This window comes from Helianthus annuus, chromosome 3, assembly GCF_002127325.2.
Source record: "Helianthus annuus cultivar XRQ/B chromosome 3, HanXRQr2.0-SUNRISE, whole genome shotgun sequence".
In the NCBI taxonomy this organism is placed as follows: Eukaryota; Viridiplantae; Streptophyta; class Magnoliopsida; order Asterales; family Asteraceae; genus Helianthus; species Helianthus annuus.
Window position 1 is genome coordinate 60,272,382 of NC_035435.2, and position 8,554 is coordinate 60,280,935.

An 8,554-nucleotide genomic window follows, 5' to 3' on the forward strand; every position below is an offset into this window, starting at 1 on the left:
GAAAGGATGAGACTTGATCATTAGTTGAAAATAAGGTTTGTGTATGTAAAAGCAAGTAAATGTTCATGTATCAAGTAAAGTTCACATAAAGCATAAGTTTCCACATGCATTCAACAAGTATAACACATAAGTTGCGTAAAGAGGGTATAAATTTAGTTTGTTCACGAGAATTATTATTGTTTGTGATTGCGGTAACGTGCGAAATGATTAAAACGACATTTCGAAATGAATGAACGTTCAAGTATAAAATCACATATAAATTGAGATACATAAAAGAGAGGCTCAATAAAACACAGGATTGTTTCGGGTAGAGAAACGTCGACAATTCCAAAGTGGGTCGAAAGTCCTTTCGATTTAGAGATATTGTGCTTTGGCCTATAAGTAAGATACTCTCGTCGAGAAGCGATTAACGGTATCTTACCCTTCCAGTTACTACACATCTCTAAATGATTGGAACATTCGGGACTTTGGCGAGAATAAAAATCAAGGAATGGGACTTAATCGACAAGATGCGGGTTTCACCCCTAACTTGACGATTTCGTACCCTAAATGTGGTTGGTACTTGTCGGCCAAAATAAAATTTTGACACTTTGACAAGGGTCCACTAGAGTTGAAATGGAAATTACCATTAAGTTGTGGATGTCACTCCTAGCTTAATGGTGAAATTTCGTGCAAAAATAGATTAAAGGTAGAGTGAGAGTCGTTTACCAAATTGTGGGTTTCATGCCTATTTTGGTAAAGTTGTCTCGTTGATGTTACAAGAGTATAAAATAGCATAAGTGTATTCGTGTTAGCCTTAGGAAAGGCGCATAAATTTAATAACAAGAAGTGTAGCTAGGAAGTATGCATGGTAGAGTACAAAAGTTTTAAACAACAAATAAGAGACAAAGTTCCTAAAACTATAGACTAGGGCAAAAGCATAGCAATTTTCCTAATTCCCTATAGTTATGGCTCTGATACCAATCTGTCACACCCCAACCAATGGCGGAAACATCGGGATGAGACGAAGTGTGAAGATTGCTAGAGACATCATAACGCTATTTGTGACAATATTTAATAAACCGATTTCATTTCATAGATAGATTGTCAAACATACAAGGAAATTCAAATAACAACATGTTCAAAGGAAATACGTAACAACATAATCAAAATTGATACAACATATTAAACCTAAACGTCTATATGTGTATCTAGGCATCAACGCTACTTCTTTTCATAGCATCGTCATCATCAACCTGTAACATGTTTAAAATACAATTCAATGCAAAAGCAAAGGCGAGTATACAAGTTTAAGCATAAGTATAAGTATAAGTGTAAAAGTTTAAAAATGAATCCACATGGCAACTTAGTTTATACGAGATCAACCTAACATGGCATGCAATATTTCTAGCAATCCTCTGTTTACGCAAGTAAGTTTAGTTAATTCAACATGACCCAAGTTTAAGGGGGGCGGTGCGTTACTCCTATAGCGCTATACATGTCGAAGGGAGGCTCGTGAGAGCTAATGACTAAAACATATCACATAAGTATGGTCCACGTAAGCATCAAGTATCATAACATAGTATTCATGTATAAGGATTGCTTTGTGCATTGCATAAAGAATAAGTTTAAGTGTAGTTTAATAGTAAAACATGTTACACCCCAAAAAGTGGTAAACATAAAAAAGGGGGTTGCGAGTATACTCACGGTTTTGCAAGTCTTCTACTTGAATCCGCGAGTGAGTTGGTTGATTAGGAAGTTGGAACACCAAGTCCTTCTACACAAGGAAACATAGGTGCGTGAGTTTGGGCATTCGGAGGATTTAGAGATTTAGGAAGTTAAAACACAAGAATGTATATATTCGAAAGTAATCATCCTTCAACATTAAGTACTTGTTCTTGACACTATGAAACCTCAAGGGTTAATGTTTTCATGAGTAGTATACTCATTAGAATCGTAACAAGTCTTGTGTTTTAGATGATGTATTCTAATACCTTGACGAATGAACACAAGTCCATCATCAAGAGTTCGAATAGTAAATATATGTATAAGTATTATATGGATCATTTAGTCTAATATTCAAGTATGAGGTAGAAGATAAATCTTCATTTCCTCTTTTTACACAAAAACCTCTGTTTGATTTTCTATTGTTTTTCGCTTTTTAAAATTTTCAAATGTTTTAGTATTTTTTGAAATTTTTACTCCCCCTAAAATTAAAAACATTTATGAAAATTTGATAACCGATGTAGATAGCTTTGTCTCGCCATCCATTTTTTTCAATAACATGCTCTGTTTTGCATAAAGTACCCCCATGATTTACAACACACTGATTTTAATTAACAATGTTAAAACCATTTTCAATTGTGAAATAATCATGTTTGTTCCGCCGTGAGAGTTTTGGCATATTCAATCAAAACATCTTTTTGAAATTTTGATTTTTGACAAATTTAAAAACAAACATATTTTTTGATTTTTTTTTTCAAATTTGTCACACCCCGGCCGCGTAAAACAACAAACCGCGGCGGAAACGCCGGGGAGGTGAGTGGCGACAGAATTATTGTTTCAACAACCATGGCAAATAAAGTTATGTATTATTAAAATTTAAAGTTATATTGTCTTTGAGTTCAAACTAAACTAACTTAATAACTGTCTTTTAAGTCACTAAGGCCCGAGTCCGCCTAAGTGAAGCACAAGCATCATCATGCATTAGCACCTGAAACACATGTAAAAATAGGTACGTCAGCATAAAAATGCCTGTGAGATACATAGGTTTTGTTTATGTAGATTCATGACTTGTATTTGAAAGGAGAGTTTAATAAAATGTAGTCATGAACCTTGTAAAATGTTTTCCTTTGTAAAACCATGTGAAAATCAATGAAAATCAAATGATGATGAAATGATAATGCATGGTTAAATGAATAACCAAGTAAAAGTGAATTTGTATAAAATATGTAATTTGTAAAACAATGTCATGTTTATGTATGAAATGTTTCATGTGTTGCCCAAGTGGTTTATATAACGCAACGATGTATAATACGGTAAAAGCACTTATATATAGGAAGTACCAGCAGCGTATCCACCATGCTTTTATCATATAACACATAGCCCCGTTACATAAGTCACTTATCAATAACCAACCAAAATGTCTTGTTCCATGTCAATATGTGTATGTGTAAACCATGTACAATGTCATGTGTATCATGTAAAACCAATGAGATGCATAGCAAGTAGGAAATCATCTACTCAACTATGTAATGATGTCTAATGTGAAGACAAATGTCATGTATGGTGAATAACTAGAAGTTACTCAACCCCATAGAAAATGTACAAAACATGTTTTTGAATAAACCTAAGTTTAAATCAAATGTTATGCTTTGCAGAAAAACAATGCTTTATGATTACAAACATTTATGTAGTAATGTTAATCGCATACATTCAAGCCTTGAGACTGTGGCGACAAACCCTTAAACGAATTAAAGGTTTATCTAAATTATGTTGTCGGATTCTGTCATCCCCAACTTCCAAACAAACCCAGGAAGTCGGAAACGGGAGTTGTCAATTCCTATGGTACCATTACATAAGTCCGAGCGGCGTAGCTAATGTTAATGAATGTATTATTGTCCCGATTGAACATACCAAATGTCATAACCAATGTAGCATGTGAAAACCATGTACTAGGAATGCTAAGTAAACATGCCTAGTAGAAATGTTCATGTAAAACAATGTGCTAGCATGCTCAGTAAACATACATAGCAGAAACGTTATGTAAAACAATGTGTTACATATGCTAAGTAAACATATGCAACAAATGTGTAACAAATCAATGTGCTAGCATGCTTGACATACATAGCAAAACACAATGGAAAGCATGTACTATATATGTACTAGGTGAAAGTAGCATGTTTATGTCATAAAAGCATGAAATACACAAAAGTAACATGTATGTACATGTGTATCACCCCAAAGTATTTGAAAACGGTAAAAGAGGGGAACTATGTACTCACTTGGGATTGCTAATTAGTCTTGAGAATAAGACCAATTTAAGCTCCAAGTATCACGGAAATCAACCGGCACCTAGTATAGGTAACTATGTTAATAATCGGCTCCTAAATCGGGAGATAGGATAGAATGAGGTTCTATAAATCAAATGAGTAATTGAACTCATATGGTATGATTTATTAGTCCCAACATTCTGATTGGAAGGCCTACCTAAGTGCTTTTGACCCGTTTCGACACATTATGGTAACATAAGCTACTATAAGGCGTCGTTAGCGTAAAACTATGATCGGATGGTTAACTATGTGCTATGTCAAGTCTTACATGTCCAATTATCCCTAAACATGTTACTAAATCAGATTACATGTCAAAATTATGTTCACATAGTCAAAATACGGATTTATGCTTCAAAAGGGCATTTTGGTCATTTCCTATGGGCATACAAGCTAACAAGCATATGACTAACCAATCCTAGATGATCATAAGGTATAACCTCAGTGGTTATTACCTATGCATCTATGATCACTAACTAAGCTTGGTCGGATCCTAAAGATCGACCAAACGGGTCGGGTTCGAAAGTCTAAGCGGTTGTTTAGACCGCTTACCTTACGACCCTAAACAAGCACAAACTAATAGTGTCGAGTTAGACATGTCAAAACATGTCTAACCTACTGATTTGGTATCAAAACAAAGTGTTTTGATACCCTAAAGTAGTTTCGTTGCAAAATGCGTGCTAAAACGCATGTTGACCGAAACTTTGACTCGACACTACAACTAGCTAACGTGGTAATCAGCAGCTATAACCGCGAAGGATTATAACTATCGTGATTACAATCACGTTTCAAAGTTCAATTGAACTTTGACTTGACCAATTGATGGTCAAAACTGAAAGTCAAACTGTTGGCCAAACTGTTTGACTTTCTGCACTACATAAGGAAAAAAGCAAGAAAAAGAATGAAAGAAGCTCACTAAGGGTCCTTGCTATCTTTTCTACAAGAAGACAAAGTCCCAAATGCTTGAGAGAGAGCTCCAAAGCAGATGTGAAGAGAGAATGAGAAGAAATGAGCAAAGAAATGAGAAGGGAGCATGGCTATTTATAGTTGTTGTGAAGCTCTAGGATCATTCCATGTGTTTGTGTGGCCTCCAAGGATCAAATCATGGCCACACACTTGTTGTAAGCAGGTACAAAGCCTTGGAGAGGTGGTAACTTGGTTACCACACAAAGAAATTGCAAGTTTGGCCCCTGAAATTACAAACTGTTGCTGAAAACACACATTCTGCCCAGATGAGGCACTCGCGTAGCGCGACAGCATAGGCAATAGGGCTCGCGCTACGCTAGCATACATCAGGTTCAGCAAAGTTTCAAAATTGACAGAAATGGTCCGTGCACGTGTTTAAAGCCTTTTTCGATGCGTTTAAACCCCGTTAACCTCATTTCAAGGCTCTAAAATGAAGTTAAAGCATAGGGGACCTGAAATATGCTCGAAAACATCACGGATGTCGGTTCGTTTGGTCGTACAATCGCGTTGTTCGGTTAATTACGACGGAAGTCGTAACGAACGCAAAACCGATCCAAATTAAGCGACGAATGGAATTTTTGCATGGCGATCACTAAAATAAAAATATTTTAGTGTGTACAAAAATTTTGGATGTCCAGATGTGTCCAGAACGTAAGATATGCGCGAAAATGCAAACTTACGCCGTTTTTGACACTTTTAGACCCTGAAAGACCATAATAGCATGTTTTCGCACACCGAACCTATCAAAGCTTATTTCTAAGCCATGTTTAGGTTATTTATGGTATGTTTAACTTATGATCAAGTTCCGGACTGTACGTTGCCTTACGAAACGGCAGACTTTCGCAAGTTGACGCAAATAGTCCCTGAGAGCGAATAAACTTGTTTTTGCCATACCAAATGTCACACCCCGACCACGTAGAACATACAAAACGTGGCGGAAACGTCGGGGAGTGTTGTAACAGAATCAATTGTTTCAAATCCATGGCGAATGAAGTTTCGTTTTATAAATCAAACATGAAGGTTTACATTGTCTAAACAAGAATCAAAGTGTACATAACATAAATTAACTAGTTCTTGTCTCGTTTTAAGTCACTAAGGCACAGGTCCGCCTAAGTATGTCTTGATAAGTCCTATGCATCATCTCCTGAAAACACATGTGAAAATAGGTACGTCAGCATAAAAATGCCTGTGAGATACATTGGTTTTGTGAAAACGGAATTCATGACTTGAGTTTGAGAAAATGTTTAGTCATGAACCTCGTATCTTGCTTTGTCTTGTAAATCATTTGAAAAACGGTAAGATCAAATGATATGTATAAATAAGAGAACAATGCATGGTTAACTGAATAACCATGTAAAAAGAGTTTGTATAAGATTTGTTGTTTGTAAATCAATGTCTTGTGAAAAGCGTGTTATTTGTATAAAATGTTCTATGTTTCAAATTGAAATGATTCAAATAACGCTACGATATATAATACCATACAAACACTTATATATAGGAAGTACCAGCGGCGTATCCACCATGCTTGTATCATATTACACATGCCTCGTTACTTAAATCACTTACTCAAACCAAACCATCAAGATGAAATGTTTAACGACGGTAGAAATGTTTATGTATAGTCAAATGGTTACAACGGTTCAAAATGTAGTATAATGTGTTCATATGCTGGATGAGCATATGCAACAGAAATGCAATGTGAAACAATGTACTACGTATGCACACAATGGGCGTATGTAGCATGAAATGTATTGTAGAGTACAACGGTTCAAAATGTAGTGTAATGTGTTCATATGCTGGATGAGCATATGCAACAGTAATGCAATGTGAAACAATGTACTACGTATGCACACAATGGGCGTACGTAGCATGAAATGTATTGTAGAGTACAACGGTTCAAAATATAGTGTAATGTGTTCATATGCTGGATGAGCATATGCAACAGTAATGTAATGTCACACCCCCAAATTACCACCTAGGGCGTGTCCCTAGTGGAGGTGTAACGATTCAACAAAGAGCCACCAATCATATCAAACACAAGTTATAATGAAATACCAAATTAAAAGAAATGTATTGTTTGAAAGTTAAACCAAAACCAAAGTACTGAGCGGAAGCATAAAAGTTTAAATGTATAATGTATCGAAACCAATTCAAAGTAACTGTTTATTATGACCATAACCACTTCAGCAGCATCAGACAGCAAGCTCCCAAGTTCCTTCAATAATCACCTACAAGCATGTAAACAAGTGTGTCAGACTACGCTGGTGAGTTCAAGGTTTGTGTTTGTTTACCAAGTAGTGTTACCAATCAGATGAGCAAAACAGTTTACAAGACGATAGGTTGTTTGTGATTAAGATGTTTAATGTTTCGATGTTTTGATGTTGTCATTACTCGAATACCGAATGGCCAGATGATATGTGATTGCCAACCCCAATGCCTCTATCAAAGCATTGGTCATGTTTTAAGGTAATTAGTTCACGCCCGTTCCCCTTGAACGTCGTGAGGGTGCCAAACCTAATAGCGCTATCAACTAATAACCCCCGTTGCCCTACAAGCAACGTGCCGGTAGATGTAGTGGTCTTACAATGATAGAAAAACTGAGTACATTAACCAACATCCCGTTACCCATGCATTCCTCATTGGAACGTTACCCGTTAACCCTTCACTGGGATCCATGCTTGAGAAAAGAGCAATGAACTCACCTTTGGTTTGCTCGGTTAGACTTAGTTACTTGTATTATCGTTGGACACCCCAAACCCTAATATGGTTCCAATAATAATTAGTTTCGTTTACATCGAATTGGCGTATTCAACAAGCATTTCCCACATGTGATAGACAAATATAGCACAAATTTATCATACACGTATAACGAGCATTCGGGTTGTGAGTTTTCTCACAATGCAAATCCATATATCATGCATGTAACAATAATAAATCACAACACTTCATAAGTCCTTTGGTTACTAACATCTTGTATCGAACCCCACTTAAGACCCACTAAATTGTACCAATCCAATTCCCAACCTGTGGACTATTCTACATCAGCTATTCACTTGTTAAATTTGGTACCAATAGTCCAACTCATGACATTTAGCTCAAACACCTACTGTCAGAGATAAAACACCCAATATGCCATACATCAATCCTACCACATACATACACTCATGATTTATTAACATATAATGGCCGACAAAAGCATTCCTAATCTTAACCCTATTAGGCCACCATTATCAGTGAAACCACATGCAATCTCATTATGTCAAGTTCCATGATACTTGGTTTCAATTGGACCAAAATCATTGTGTTTAATACTTATTAATCAAGTAAAATCCTTATTCAATATTCAAAACACTTGACATAATCATGTATGACGGTTTCAAACAGTTGACCTCATCATTCATTATTTAATTTTTTTGTTTCCATGTATGGCCGCCATTTATATTTAGATTGTGCACATGGTTATTAATTAAACAGTACACCTTCAAAACAACACACACATGGTTAGCCCAGCCGCCCCATTGGGCCGTTATTCGGTCCACTAGCTGATTAGCACCTCATAA